This window comes from Canis lupus, chromosome 15 (genome assembly GCF_011100685.1).
Source record: "Canis lupus familiaris isolate Mischka breed German Shepherd chromosome 15, alternate assembly UU_Cfam_GSD_1.0, whole genome shotgun sequence".
In the NCBI taxonomy this organism is placed as follows: domain Eukaryota; kingdom Metazoa; phylum Chordata; class Mammalia; order Carnivora; family Canidae; genus Canis; species Canis lupus.
The window spans coordinates 32,365,466-32,382,365 of record NC_049236.1 but is presented as its reverse complement, the minus strand read 5'-3'; the positions used below and the strand labels follow the sequence as shown (position 1 = coordinate 32,382,365).

Here is a 16,900-nt window from a genome sequence, read left to right as displayed (position 1 = left end):
TTCAAATTCCTTGGAAAGAGGTTTGGTACAAATTCTATCAAGAAAAATAGGTGCATTCAATAGCTTTAGATACATTTTGTGTCGACCCAGTTAATATGTCAAAATGTTCTGCTTTAAGCAAGAAGACAGAAAAGCTTTTGCCACACCACAAAGGGGCATCTTAATCCCATCACTCCTTTGTCACTCTCCAAGCAAATAGCATTATGTAAGCATCTGATTTGCATCGGTGGGATGGCCTTGATTTCTGAGAAGCCTGCTTGCAATTCAATAAGCTCCATGCACAATGTTGCCTTTCATGTGATTCCTTATGGTGTGTTTGATAATGATCATAATAGTCTTTTCCCCAATGGAGAACACTGAGGCAATGGTTGCAAAAGCAAACTTTGTCTCTGTGGGAGTTAGGGGGTATATGAAGACTGAGAGAGAGAGAAGTCTTCATATTTTATGATTTTTGACCTGGATTAAGAAAGTTTGCAAGAGGTCATAAAGTCACAGAGAGGCAAGGGTGAATTGATGGCTTAGAAATGAAGACCGGGGCAGTTTGAAAAGGAAAGGAGTAAGAGAAAATAGGAGAGAGGGAGAAAGAGATGAAGAGAGAGAAAGAAGAGACAGAGACAAGCAGTTGACAGAGAGACAGTCGTAGAGAGAGACAGAGAGAAGACAGGAAAAATAGAAGTTGCTTAGCTAGGTCAAGAGGTAGAAGAGCAATTTTGCAACCATTGAGGTCAAAAGTTCATATGAAATTGATCAAATGCTCATTTCCCTAATTCATTCCTTCTCAGCTTTTTGAATATGCTGGTTATGCCACAGGATCTTGTAAAGCCTGGGGTTTTCTTTCTATTTCCTACTTTGAATAGTTAAATAGCAACTACCTCCTTTATAGTCCTGTAAATCTTAATTTTGTTTCCATCTGAGCTGAGCTGTTAAAAAGTTAATAATCTAGAGCTGTTTCCTGCTTTGGCTTGCATATTTTTTCACAGAAAGAAAATGATGTACTTCTTAATGCCATAGACATGGCTCTGGGTCACTAACTTGGGCCTTCCGCGTAGGGTGGCCACAGTGTTAGAAGCAATGTCCAAACACAGATGTATATGCAAATGACAGAAATGTGGAGAGATACTACTGGGGGGAGTGAAGGGATAAGGAGAAATGACACAAACAATGGCTGTCAACGGCAAGGACCTTGAGAACGAGGTTCATACATCTTCTAGCCATCGCCACACAATCAGGTACAGGACAATGCACAGAAAAGATTCTCCATGTTCATCATCATTGACTCAAAATCATGAACTCATTGCCTTGGTGCCTGTAATAAAAACAAGAACAAAACAAAGTTCCTAATCTCAGGTTGTGTAAAGTCAAGCAGAGATGACACAGGTAAACCAGCAGAAGTAACATAAATATCTCTAAGACATTGTCCTCATATAATGTTTATGTTCCCAATTTGTTGCAAATGGCATACAATATTTTGGAAATAGGAAAATTATACAGAGTTTCTCAGCTTGACATTAACATTTTGAGCCAGATAACTCTTTGTGAAGTGGGCTGTTCTCTTGTGTATTGTAGGATGATTAGTAGCAGCCTTGACTTCTATGCACTGGATGCCAGTAGCAACTCACCCCCAGTTGTAATAACCAAAAATGTCCTCAGACATTGCCAAATGTTCCCCTAGGGGACAAAATGCCCCCAGTTGAAAAACATTGCTGCAGAGCCTTCGGTTCTTCCTTTCCTTTTTTCTTTTTTTCTGATGACTCTTTGGATTTTTGCAGTGTCAGCCTTTGTTATCTTTTATCATAGATGCAGTAAAAGTGGCAAACTCCTGGATTTCCTCTGAACTTACTCATTCCTTCTTCCACAGTAGAGGAGCCCATGGTAACTCCATTAGAGATGACAGTCCCAGCTTCCTTTGCAGGTAGATGTAGCCATGTGACTTCATTTAGTAACTAAGTAAGCTCTTAGTGACACTTGTAAGCACGGCATTGAAATAAAGAGCAAACAAACTCTTTTCTACTTATCCTTCCTTTTGACTGTGAGCGGGAACATGGATGGGAGTGACCCAGCTTCAACAACGCAAGAAAGATAACACCCTAGAATACTTAAGCCCCTGTGTCTCTTTGGTGTCTCTTTGTCATAGAAACTTTCTGATCCGATCTGTTAGAATTCTGATAGCTGTAGAATATATGGATGATTCCTTGCACATACATATTTTATATGCATGTGCACGTGCACACTTATGATCAGTGTGCAGAATTCTGGTTAAGCAAGACATTTAGGAAGAGCAAAACATATACGTGAGTTCATGTCCATATAGGAATATTTCTTAAAAAGCTATAGAAACCTAGATGATGGAGTAATTAATTCTGCCAATGGAGCTTCTGGGCCATAGGTGATGAATAAATTTGTCAGAAAGATGAATGAACCAATGAAAGACTGTTCTCTGGTTTCACAACTCCAAAGGCTCTCATCTACGAAGAGACGGTGGTAGCTATGCAGACAGATGGCTGCAGTGACATTGTTTTAGGGAAAGCACTTAGCTGCACTCTCACTTCACAGCAGGATGGTCACCAGACTTCTGGAAGTGACGGGTGCTTTAGCCCAGACAACTGACACCTGAAAACTGGATGTTTTGACTATAAGAGCTCTATGTTTCTCTTGCCATGTGTAGAAAGTCCCTGAAAAAGACGTTAACAAAATTTGATGGTACTTTTAATGATGCATCTTTCCATGTCGTCTTCCTCTGTTTTCCAGTGATTGGGATCGTCTGTCACATGGGCTGTCCTCTCTGAATTAGATGTTCCGCTCTAAACACTAACACAGCCATCCAGCAAAACAAACTAATATTTGAAATTATACTTATTTAAAAGGTACATGATGGGGCCACATGGGTGGCTCAGCGGTTGAGCATCGGCTTTTGGCTCAGGTCATGATCCCAGGGTCCTGGGATAGTCCCACATCAGGCTTCTCCCTCTGCCTATGTCTCTGCCTCTCTCGCTCTGTGTCTCTCATGAATGAATAAATAAGATCTTTAAAATAAATAAATAAATAAAAGGTGCATGATGATTCAAATAAGTTTTCTTAAACTAAACTCAAACTGTCTCATGAAAATCATTATGCATTGTCCAGCTTACTTGCATAATTGAAAGAATAAGCTATATGAAAAAGGAATTGAGTTGTCCTGGCATCATTTTTTTTCCCCTAGAATTTGCATTCTCTCAAATGGAAAAAAAGCTGTATCATATTCTTAGGGTGGGTCACAATTACATCTCACTATAGTGAATTCCAACATTTGTACATTAATAAATCAGTGAAATTTCTCATGAAACCTTACCACACTCATTTTTTAGCACGTTTTCCAAATATATTTGGTGTTTTTTCAGTGCACGATACTCAAAACTTCTTACATCCTTGAATTTATATAATATTCTGATGGATCCTGGTATCAACGCTTCTTATCTATTATTTTATTTTTACTGTACACACTGAATCTCTTTGGAAAAAAAAATTAAGAAGTTTGATTCCCTTCCCCACCCCACACTCTCAAAAAAAGTTTTTCTCTGTTCTTTTTTCCCGTTTGAGAGTGGCAAGAGATCCATTCTCTTCATTTAATCCTTTCTTCTAGCAGCAACTCAATAATGTTAATTCTTTGCTTTGAAGATACCACGTGTTCCTGTTTCATCCACATTAACTCTTTCATGGATATTTCATAACAAAGTGGTAACACTCTAGAGACTCTCTCTAGAGAGTCTAATTGTGAAAGGTATCAGTTATTTTTTCTTAAAAAATTTAATTTTGAAAATCTGCTAAAATATTTAGTAAGCCCTGGCAAATGCAATACTGATGCTAACTACCCAGATGTAGCCCAGACTTCACAGGTTAAAGGAACACTTCCTGGTAAGACTGCCCTTATGCCAGAAAAGTGAATTATAAGTTTAGGGATAACCAGACTAACCACATTTCTAATCAACTACCTTCCAATTTGGGGGTTTCCACTATCCCTTCAGAAGCAATAATTCACTGGAATGACTCACAGAACTTAGGAAAATGTATATCTGTGTATATATATACATACACATACACATTATATATGTATAATTACACTTCTATTACACTTCTATTATAATTAATGGATACAAATCTGAACCAGCCAGAGAGAGACACCTAGGGCAGGACTTGCGAGGGTCCCAAATGTGAGGTTCCTCTCTTTTCAGGAGACATCACCCTCCTGGCCCATGGATGGATTATTACCAATCAGCGAAGTTCACCAGAATGCCAGAGTCCAGAGTTTTTATTGGGGTTTCATTATGTGGGTATGATTAATTGATTCACTGACCACAGGACTGAATTCACTCTCCAGTTTCTACTTACTCCCAGAGGTCAGAGGACAGGAGATATCGTGTGACTCAAAGCTCCAACCTTCTAATCACATGATCAGTTTTTTCTGGCCCCCATCCTGAAAGTATCTAGGGACTCTCCATGAAGGGACCTACCTTATTTGTACAAATGCAGAGTGGCCCCAGAGGCTCACCATGAAAAACAAAGGTAGTCCTACCCCTCAGGAAATTGCAAGGACTTTGTCTCCCAGGAAGCTGGGACAAAGACAAGACAAATTCTTTATTATACAACAGACTTCTTTTCTAAAACGAACTCCATTGTATATATATATATACATATACAATATGTAATATATATATTTCTCTCTCTCTCTCTCTCTCTCTCTCTCTATATATATATATATATATATATACTTTACCAAAATATTCACAAAGATAGTTTAATGCTTTTTATCTACTACTAATCTTTTCAGGAACATGAACGTAAAAGAAATTTGGGGTAAGGGGAAAGACCAAGAATAGAATGTATATGTTAGGGTCAGCTTTGGGCAAAATTGTGAAACAGTTGAACATTAGGATATTAGAAGTTGAAAGGATTTCAGAAATTATCTACTTTTAGGTTATTATTATTATTTACTTTTTGTAGGAAAAAATATGTGTGGAGAATTAAGTGATTTGTCCTAGGTAAGAGAGAAAATTAACTCTCAAAAAGGAATCAACATTCAAATCTCCCAGCTCTTTCTATGGTACCACTCAAGTATTTTTCTGGAGCCTGCCCCAGCTTGGGAGACTTGATGATACTAAGCGTTCTTCTTTCCCCACTGTTCTCTTCTACCTCTCTCTCTTTATTCCTTTGCAACTCCAGGGGGCTAAAAACTGAGCCATAAATTCTTTCCTGCAAGTTCTGATCTCTGAAAGCTGGCAAGGGCAGGAATGTGCTAATTAACTCATTTACATCTCTCCCAGGTAGCATGGTACCTTAATCAGTTTCTTAAAATTAACCTTCTAGATTGGTGTTAATGAAGAGGATTTCAGAAAGGAGGCCCTTAGCACTTTTGTGTATACAGGTGGTCTATTTTGCCACAGGAGGCAGGATCTGAGAAAGTAAGAAGGAATTCTCTTTTTACAGATTGGGTGGTTCACTGGGTGTACTACTTAATGTGGTAGGAGAAAGAATCAGAAAAGAAGTGCCTGTTGCTTGATCCTCTCATGGTACGCTTCCTCTTCTCCCAGAGTAATCTTTCTACAATTGAAATCCAACGTGAAACACAGAGTTGAGGGACTGTCAGTGCCTCTTCATAGCCTTCAGTCCACTTAGCTTTGCATGCGATGGTTTTCTTGATCTGGCTCCTGTCTCCCTTTCCGCCTAATCTCTAGCCACTCCAACTAATACCACTTTGTACCTATCGGTCATATTATGCTACTGCTTGCCTTCCACATGCTGTTCCTTCTGCCTGGAATTCCCTTCTGCTAAGCCTCCTGGACCTCTTTAATGCATACAGGTAACTCCTTGAAAAAGAGGCATAAAATGACCTTTCTTTTAGTATTTCCCTAATACTCAGATTTGATTAAGATGTCCCTCTTCTAGTCTCTTTCAGAAACTTCTGAGTTAGTACTTTTCATACTGTAATCTTTATTAAGTGTTATCTGCCTCTCTCAAATGGATTATGAATTCCTAAAACACAAGAATGTTGTGCTTGACTTTGTATCTTCAGAACCTGGCCTATGGCATGAGCTAAATTGATGTTTGGTGAATGAATGGATGTATGCATAAACAATACATACCATTATTCCTCCACCTTTATCTTTCCTAGAAAATCATGAAAAAATTTTTGAGATGTAGACATTTAAAAATAATATCTACTTTAGGCTTTGGAAGAATCAGTAACTTTAATAAAACTGTGTGTGTGTATGTGTGTGTGTGTGTGTGTGTAAAATTTCTCTCTCAATTCCCCAGTGTTCACAGGATATTATTTTGAAATCGCATTTCACATCATGAATTTTTTTCCAAGAGAATGTGTTATGATCTTTGTTTTCAAATATAAACAGTAGCGTTTCAGGGCTCTGCTGAAAGGTAAATGTTAGAAATTCTCATTCTTTGCAATGGTAAATATTTCAAAAGAACTGAAAGAGCAATATTCCCAGCTGCATCCACAATTGCTATAGCCATTTTGACAAAATACCCATGGAATTTTGGCAGTTTCTTTTACAAATATCATAAGATTGTATTTTTTCCAACTTTTAAAGGGCAGTGTTTTCTCCTGGCTTCTGCTGTCAGGTCATTGTCTTCTTACTGTAAACTTGTTTCATAATTTACTCAATTCTGTACTGTTCACAGAGAATGTAAGCAAAAGTCTAAGTTCATAACATTGTAAATTCTCTAAAATCAAAGATAAGCATCTACTGACAAAGCGGTGGGATAGCAGACTTCCGGCCATTCTAAAAGTCACCATTGTTACTCATCCTCACTTCCACAAGACTGGAGCTCTTTGCCTGGATTTTTATTTAAAAGAATATAAATAATGGATGAGTTAGTTGAAGTGACTAAGGTATTATGTAATACCTAGCTCTTCCAAAAATGACATTTCAAAGACAAGAGCTTATATTCAGACTGAGAATTTTATATAATGTGAAATGTTTGTACATATGAATGGACAAAGGGATAGCAATTGATTTTTAAAATATGGATCATAAAAATTCACATTCAATGACATAGCAGAATGCAATTATTTATGTCAGCTATTTTGGCTTTGCTTTTCAGATGTTGGCATCAAAAAAGTTTAATGATATTTGAACTATTTGTTTTTGGATTGATTTTTATACTATTTTCACAGATTCACAGGTAGTACCTTTTAAAAGTTTGCACTTCCACTTTTGTATACACATATGTACTTTCTCTGATTCTACATATCAAGCAGACCTCTGTGGCTCCTGTAATGATGTTGGCAAAATTTACTTGGGCTATTGTGAAATTAGCACAAAGGGAAAAATAAATAAAAAAAAAAAAAAAAAACAAATAATGTTGCATAATATACTCCATGGAATCCTTAAGAGTTGAGAAACAGTGTAGTTTCCCTTAGCAAGATCTAAGGATCTAAGAATAGTTCTATTTTTTGAATTAATTAAGTAGAATTTTATATTTTAGGGAGGGGGAGGGGAGGAGTTAAATATAAGCTCAGTAGCACAATTTTGGTATATTTTAGATAATTTTTTTTTTTTATTTTAGATAATTTTTTTTAAAAAATTAAACTCAGGGTGCCAGGGTGGCTCAGTTGGTTGAACATCCCACTCTTGATTTCAGCTCAAGTCATGATCTCAGGGTCCTGGGATCAAGCCACCTGTTGGGATTGTGTTCAGCAGGGAGTCTACTTGAGGATTTCTCTCCCTCTCCCTCTGCCCCTTCTCCCTGCCACCTCTCCAGCCCCTGCTCACTCTCTCTCACAAATATATAAATAAATCTGTAAGAAGATTAAACTCAAACAACACTAAAAATGTAAAACTGTTTTTTCTTTTAAGATTGAAATCTCAAATTTCAGAATATTGTAGCGAATAGTCATTGACTTAAATATATGCACAATTAAGACAATTTAAGCATTAACCACACTGTCTTAGCATAGAATATTCACAGTCTTGTGTAAAGCTGCCAAAGTAAAATAGTATATTGGTATAGTATTTGGATTCATATTGTCATCTTTTGCTGTATAGCCCAGGAGAAATATTTTTGCAAAGTGAGCTTAAAGCTCACTGTGAACTGACACTTGGGATATATCTTGGAAAATGGCTGGTGAATCATCATTTTCTATTGAATATGGGTTTTTTTCTTGATAGCCACATTTCTACTGTTTATGTAGTCTATTAGAACAATTGAGTAATGAATCTGATATTCTGATATGGTCATTAAAATTGCTAAAATTTAGGTAATGTTGACCAGGTATGGCAATAATACTAGTAATTGTTGTTATTGTTGTTGTTGTTGTTATTATTATTTTGGTAAAGGTAATGCATTCTTTTGGGGAAAAAATGATTGTTGTTTCTCAGTAGGTCTTCTTGTGGGTCCAACTATGCACCCAGGTTTACTCATGCAATTCAATTAAATTTGAGGGAGGGAGGGAGGAGTACATATTCAAAGAATACTTGAACAATGCATTTTCCTGTTCATGTTGATGCCTAAGAGACGTTTAAAACACACACTGGCTGGTTTTCAGGATTTATAGTGAGTTAATTCAAATATCTTGCTGATCCTAAGGGTGGACTCCAAACAGGCTATAAATGGCAATAAACACTAAAAGTAGTTCTGCGGTATACTGCCAATGGAGTGTTTTGTAAAAAGTCCCCTCTTTCTATGAATGTTCTAATGTAAAAAGGTTGCAGACCACACTGAGATTGTAGAGGTCAACAAGGTTAGGAACACTGAGCTCTGCCAGTGACTTGCTGTGTGGTCTCCAGAAAAGATATTTAAACTTCCAGGGTTTCCACTGCCCCATGTATGGAAGAGAAATAATAACACTTAAATATTTCTCAGAGCATTGCCGTAATTAATTCTTCTGAAATGCTTTGAAATAAGCATCAAAGAGATTCACTTATGTGCTTCAGCTTTTGATTTTATTTGTTAATGAGGGAGAACATATTTTGCATGGAGAAAAAAAATTCTTGACAATACAAATGGTAAAATTCTTTGCATTATATTAATTTTTTTCTACATGATTTCATTAAGATCCTGAGAGAAATGGGAAAGGTCCTTTCCATTTCATGTGGATGTCCAGAGGTGGTGACCTCCATCCTGTAGCCACAACCACCGCCACATAAGCATCAGGCCCTACAGATGCAAGATTACACAATGACGCATATTTGGGAAGTTTTTATCTTAAAAGCTTTCCTGATATTACTTAGGGTTGATAACATTATTCGATTGGCTAAAATGTGCCAGTTAAGATATCTTCAATAGAAAATAATGGAAAATTCATACTGACTTCAACAATGAAAGACATGCTTATTTAATGGCAAAGATCAGAGGTGATAAATGGTAGTAATCGCTTTTCACTAGGCTATGCTATAGAAAGAATTCCAAAATGCAATAGCTTACAACAAAGGTTTCTTTGAAGCAGGCTACTTCTCTACAAGTGTCTACTTTATCCTGGTATGCAGGCTGAAAGAACAATCTCCACCTAGGAGCTCTCAGGGAATAATATAAAGAGAAATGGCACAACTGTATACTGACTTTTAAAGTGTCTTCTCAGAAATCACATGCATTTTTCCAACTCACAAAACAGGTTTCATGGCAAAGGCTGATGTCGAGGGGGTAGGTAAATACAATTCTTAGAGGGATGGGCAGTGAATATTCTGGAATAATAATGCAACCTACCACTTAGAATAAGGTTCAGAGACAATTTGATGAGGGCCCAGCTCCATTTCCCTGAGTCACTCCCTTACTTCTTTATTGGCCTTGAATTCAAGTTATCTTCCTTCCTGGTAGTAAACTGACAATCATTCTAGGTCTCCTATCCGGAAATCATCCATCAAAAGAAGAAAACTCTTTTTCCAACCATCATAAAAAAGGTGTGGGTTTCATTTTGTTAGGCCCACTTAAGTCACAGTGTTCACCCCAGAAATCGCCACTGGCCAGGGAAGGCCAGACATTTAGATGTCTAAAACCTAGGACTGAGATCATTAGGTGACTTAGACTAACAGCACCCTGACTCGGAGTATTTTACTTGGTAAAGAAACAGAATTCACAGAAAATTGTTACAAAAAGAGGATTCAATACCAATAGAATAAAATTAATCTTGGTTTGAATCCAAATCCTCCACTTGGTAGCCATGTGACCTTTAGCAAGTTACTCACTTTGCTAGCTACAGTCTCCAATCTTAAAAAAAAAAAAAGGAGAGTAATGGATTTATAAGGATTTTGGCAAAAATTCAGTGAGCTAATGCATATACGTAAAGGTGTTGCCTAGTATAGAGTAATGACTAATTAATGTTTGGTGTTGTATAAAGGTTACAAGAGTTTTGAGATGGTAGAGATCGCAGCTCGAGGGATTGGAAAGTTTTTGTGGAGAATGTGGCATTAAGTTTGATTTTAACAACCGCATAAAATTTCCACGTTAGAAATCTCTAGAAGATAACAGGCTAGCATTCAAGCCTACTGGATTGTGTCCAGCAAAGGTGCGGAGGTGGGAAATCCTAAGGCACACTCAGAAAATGGAAACGAGGCAAGTGAGTTCTATGGCAGTTCTCATTCACATCTTCCCCACTCCACCACCATATCTTCTTCTATTTCCATCCCAAGATTGCAATGATCTTTTTACCTCATCAGCTATGTTATTTATACCTGTGAGCACTTCCGCTCCAGCTTTCTCTGATTTTTCCTCTATGAAGAACTTCTACATTCACCCTTTTCACGAATGCTTGCTTATTCAAGCAGGACATTTTCAGTATTTTTATTTACTTTGCCAGGCTGTTATCCATCTTATTTGTATGTTAATATTTCATAATTTCTAACACACTCTGGGCATGAATAAAAAATATATACCTTTATTTAAAATGTGTGTAATTATACTTTTTGCTGACTTGAGGGGAAAAAAATAACTTTCAAGTGGAATTAATTTTATCCCCAAATAGGCAATTAATAATGTATATTATGTACATTACGTAGAGGATTCCTCATTTAGAGAATGACACAAGATTCATTTTTTTCTAATTAAATTGTACATTGTTCAAAATTGTGTGTGCATTATTTATCGCTATGCCTGATTTCAAATGAGAAGAATTAAATAAATACCCACAGCAACACAGAACTAGTTTTGATTTCCTTTAACAAACTCAGTCTTTACATGCTTAACACGAGCAGTAAACATTAGGAGCCAGCTGATGCCACAGACCATTTCATCATCAAAATATCAAATTCAACATTTCCAAAGCCCCCAATATAGCATATGTCATTTCAGTTGCTTGTCTTCAGAGATTCCTTTTTTCAAAACTTTATAATAAATTTTTCATTCTTTTGTTTGAAATGTATTTTTTTAAGATTTTATTTGTATTTATTTATCTATCTGAGAGAGAGAGAGAGAGAGAGAGAGTAAGCAGGGGAAATGAGCAGAGAAAGGGAGAGCAGACTCCCCTTGAGTGTAGACTCGGACACTGGGCGGATGTCACTACAGAGATCATGACCTGAGCCTAAATCAAGAGTCTAGAGTCTGATGCTTAACCAGCTGAGCCATGCGGGTGCCATGAAATGTATTTCAAAAGTTTTGCTGGAGATCTGAAAGGCTTTGCATAGTAAATGGAACATGTTGAACTTAATGTGAAAAATCGGGTCAAAATTTTTGAAAACAGTCATGATAATCACAGCAAAATACATTAAGGGGAAAAAAGACAAAAAAAAAAGAGGGTAAATTTTTTAAATAAAACATAGCAGTCTTGCACTGAATTCTGGTATCGTTCTCCTCGGTTTGTTTGTGTATTTGTGCGCTTGCAGGCAATTTTTAACCACCACCAAGTATTCAGTTGTGTTGGAATTATTGCATCAGTTAGTGGAGGACAAAGAATTTCTTGCATAATTCTGGTGTGATTCTACAATTGAAGAGACATTGAAAGGGGCTTCACGGAGAACAGATTGAATGTAAGCTCTGTCTTAATAAAAGTTAATACACCAGGCATGCCTGTATGCTGATAAAATATCTCTGGATTATTTCATGCCATAGAATATCTCTCCTTTGTCTTCCCAGTATGACAGTCTTGAATAAAAGTCAAAGGATTTTAATCAAACCAGTTAGTTCCACCTATACAACATGAATCTGGTATAAAAAGATGTTCAGGGATTATTTGAATCCAAATAAACAAGAAGTTTGGGCCATTTGGCCAGTCTTGTAGAGCTCTGATTTGTATCACAATAACCTCAAGGTTAATTGGTTTTCATCTTAATTCAGATCCCATCACCCAGTACCACCAAAAACAAAATATCAAAATGAATTGATAAAATAGAAAAATTTACTACTGGGCATTCTGAATGGTCTTTGACATATAAAGAAGCAGAAGACCTCAGATATATAGCATTTTATTTATCAAGCTTAAAATTGGAATGGGAAAAAAAAAAGAAAAAAAAAATGGAATGGAGAGAAAGACAATCAGGTTCCTAAATGTAAATTTCAATTTTAAAAAGCTGAAAAAAAAATGAGTAAACATATGCAATAAGAAGTTAATCTATCTATAGGAAGGATACAATGACATGGACTTGCAGAGGGAGGAACAGTAAAAAATCCTTTAAAATGACAAAGAGCATTCATAGACCTATGTATAAAAAATATGTTCTTGTCCTGAAAGTCTCTATTTCTCTGCAGAATGCTGTCCTTATTGACCACACTAAATTATATAAATGGCTGAGTAGAACCTGCAGAAACCTCTAGTATAACTGACTTCCTGCCAGCCAATCTTCCCTTTCTTTTGAGTACTAAATGGAATCACAAATATACAATCGCTTTGTGAATGGTCATACACCAAGTAAATTCAACTTGTTTTGCCTTGTGGCAGGCCACTGCTAAGTGATTTCAGAAGGGCAAGATGAAACAAATTTGGTTTATATCATGATTTCCCTCCAGACAACTCTTGGGATGATTGTAAGCATATACATATATCCCCCCTATCAAATGGGAGAGAATATTCCATTTTTTCAAATAAAAATCCCCTTAAGCACATGATTACTTCAGTTGTCAATTCCTTGGATTTATTTGTTTGTTTTTCCTTATCAAAGAGGTCAGTTTTGCAAATTGTGCTGCAGATATAGATACAGCATGGTTTTGAGTACAGGTAAATTACCTGGTTGGTTTCCAGGATCTTGTAGATGCCCATCATTTTATTGTCAGCAGTGCTGAGAGCTCATTTCATTGGGGAATCTTCCATAATGGCTACACTTTCCACACCTGCTTTTTGTGAAGTTGTTCAGAAGAATCATTTCATGGGTGTCCTGTAGTGCTTTTTTCCTTCCCCTTTCAACTGGTTACCTTTTACCCTGGAACTCATCCAAGTACTTTTCCACTCACTCATCATAACACTGTGCACCCCCCTCCCCCCAGCCTGGCATTTCACTCAGAGAAAGCTTAATGCCATCTGCAAACTGGGAAATTCAATTTAGAGCAGTTGAGAAAATGTGAAATATAATTGATCTTAGCATATTTTCAGTACAACTCAGCTCTTAACCAGTTTATGTCTGAATTAATGCTATGGAAAACCTAGGTAATAGAGTGTTGTGGGTTTTCCCCCACATTACAACAGCAAGCAACCATGCTTTATACATTGTAAATTGATTAGTTTTTAAAACAACTATAACACATTTCATTCTTTCAAAATATTTGATAATGAAATACCATATATTGAAGACTTACTGAGAGCTAGAAACAGAGTCTAATGTTCTAAGACACTACAGAGGTGACTAATTTTGCTTTACTCTTAAGAAGTAGGTTAGAAATGGTCTTCTGTTCCTTACTTGGCACAGAAAATTAGGAAAAGGGATGAAACAACAATTTGAATCAGTTGCCTGAGTACTTACCAGTTACCAATTAGCACGACTCTTGAGTACAGTTTTTAAAATGAGTTCAACAAAAGTGGTGTCGCTCCAATATTTTAGCAGTCACATAGTCTTTTTAAAAATAAATCTGATGCACAAGAGATTAAAATTTCCTTTTATCCTATAATGATTCTTTATCTCTTTCTTTTTCTTCATTGACAGTAACAATGAGCATACATTATAAACATTCAAACAGCATGGAAATGCACAACATGAAAAGAAGTGAAAATCCTGTTTGACAAACACAAAACTTTCAGACAGTAATTTAGGTGACTGCTGAAGTCAAATCAGCCTTGACATTCGATTTATTTTTGTAATTTACTGGGTTGTTTAGAAAATAGGACATGTTAACTCTTACAAAGAGGAAGATACAACCTTGTATTTGTATTTGTGTATATGTATGTGTGCAGACATGTACAGATGTGAGTTATTAAAAAATCCCAGCACACAGCCATAACCATCTAAATCAGGTACACATGTTTGCAAGTTCAAATATAGTCCCAGAGATGGTAATGAAGATTTTTATATGAAGGCCTGGCCCAAAATGAATTAACCTGGCAAAGAAAGTCAATATGCTGGTGGTCTGAATTGTGTTAAAGTTTAGTATATAACACATTTGAGTGTGTGTCTTAACAATTTATTACAGTTAAAATATTAAATTGGAATCAAATGTCAGTGTACCTCTCAAGACACCTTGAAGACTTAAGTTTCCATAGAAAAATTTTTGAAAATCACCTCTCAAAATATCACGTCTACAGCAAACCTCCTTTATTTAAGAACTGTAATCCTTTCCAGTTTCTGCCTAATATATAGATCTTCACATCAGGTAGTTGGCAAGCATCAAGGAAGTCCGATACATATGAAATCTTTCTCACACACACGCACTTCTCTAAGCAATCTATAGCCAATATCTACCCTAAAGAATAGATATTTGACATATATCAACTCTATTTTGATTCTGGAGTTATAGAGAATATGGATAACTCCCAAGATGGGCTATACCAAAGGGAAGAGTATAATGTGGAACAGTTTGTATGAAACAAAGAATATGGTTAAAATTGGAAGTAGATAGATGTTAATGGCTGATGGGAATGCAAATAGCCTCTACCTGCACAGGGAAAGTCTCCCTGCCTGCCTCACTTCCTCTTGCCTCCAGTACTTGAGCTTGTGAGCAAACTAGCTGGCCCCGGGGAGGGGGTGGAGATTGGTCAACTAGGTCGGTGGCAAGTCCATCCAGCAGACCAAGCCCCTCACCCTGGAGCACACCCTCAACCTGTACCCTCTAACCAATTATACTTTTGGTACACAAGAGGCCCTCTATGAGAAGGACAGCTCAGTTGCAGCCAGGTTTCAGCACATGAGGGAGGAATTTGATAAAATTGGAATGAGAAAAACTGTAGAAGGGGTTCTGAGGATACAGGAGCACCAGCTGGGAACAGCTTTCTTCAAACTACCTGGTTGTGAACTTAACCCAGGAGAAGATGAAGTTGAAGGACTAAAACGCTTAATGATGGAGATAAGGGGTGGTCAAGATGGAATCCTACAAGACTGGGTCATTGAAGACTGCATTGGTAACTAGTGGAGACCAATTTTGAACCTCCTCAGTATCCATATATTCCTGCACCCTGCACAAAACCTAAGGAACTTAAGAAGTTGTTTTTGGTTCACCTTCAAGAGAAAGTCTGGTTTGCAGTCCTCAAAAATTACTAGCTTGTAGCTGGTTTGAATTATATGACATTGCTTGAATTATATGACAATGCACCAGGATATGGACCCATCTTTCTAGTTCTCCTTAGCTTCTGAGCAGGTTCAATTTTATATACAATTGAATTCCAGTACAGCAGAGAAGTAAAAGAAGCCATCTCTGTGAGCACCGCTATACAAGAGTAGAATAAACATGGTAGAAAATTTTTTTTGGTTTTTATGCCTTTCCCAATCCCTAGGTTGCTACCTACTTTTTGTTGTTTGAATGACAAGGTTAATATGAAGAACTGGATAGTGGTGTAAACAAATGCGATGATGTTTAATTTACTTTTGGTTCTACTCAAACTTTTTTGTACAATATTAAAGAATATGAACTTCATAGAAAAAGTTGGATGTAGATAGCGTGTAAAATATGTGGTGAGATTAGGATTACTGTTTAATATTTAGTCCTTGGCAATGGTACCCAAAGGTGTCATTCTTTTCTTTTTCCCATAAATATATTTATTTAGTGGAAGAGAATGCTCAATTAGGGACTGTATCATCAAAAATCTTACACAAATACGTTATTTTAAGGGAGGTCTTAAATCATAAACTTAGATTCAGTGGCTAGCAGATTTTCCTGTAAGTTTGTTTGTTTGTTTGTTTGTTTTATTCTTCTTGTGGCTTGAATTCTAAACTATGAATAAACCCTGGAACTGAGCCTCTACTTTTGCTACTTGATTAAGTAAGAACTGGCTAAGAAGCTGTATTTGTGCAGATAATGTAGAGGTATGTTAAAATATAAAAGGTATACCAATTTCTTCATATTTTTTAAACATCATCCTTACAGCAGTTGAGGGATTTAATTATGTCTTTTTGAATCCTGTTGTATTTTCTCTTATTAGCCTTCGTTCAACTTTTATTATCCATTTCTGTGACTGCACAAGATGAACTGAAAAGCTGAAAAACACCAGGCACATAAGGAATCAATTTAACTTGGGTCCCGGTTAAGAATGAAGAAAGATCTTGGTTCTGTGCCATACACAAAGGCGAGGGGCAGCATTTTGTCTTGGTTTTGTGCTACTTAATATACCACCTAAAACACTCTTTTCAAACGATGGTATTCAACGTGGGTTTTCCAGCTTGCCGGAGTTCCATGGAAATCCTCCACAGCCATCTACATAATACAAATACGGGTAACAAAGGGGAAGAAGGGCTGGCATAAAAAAATACAACTTGCACTACTATAGAAAAAATAACATTAAGAAGCATGGAAAAACTTATTTTAATATCAGGAGGCTGTTTGGGTTTTTTTAAAGCACACCAAG

General features: G+C 36.7%; 1 pseudogene; it reads left to right on the top strand.

The window, feature by feature from the left end:
* Positions 1-1,161: 1,161 nt before the first annotated feature.
* On the top strand, positions 1,162-15,718 carry LOC100684531 (annotated as a pseudogene).
* The last annotated feature ends 1,182 nt before the right edge of the window (positions 15,719-16,900 follow it).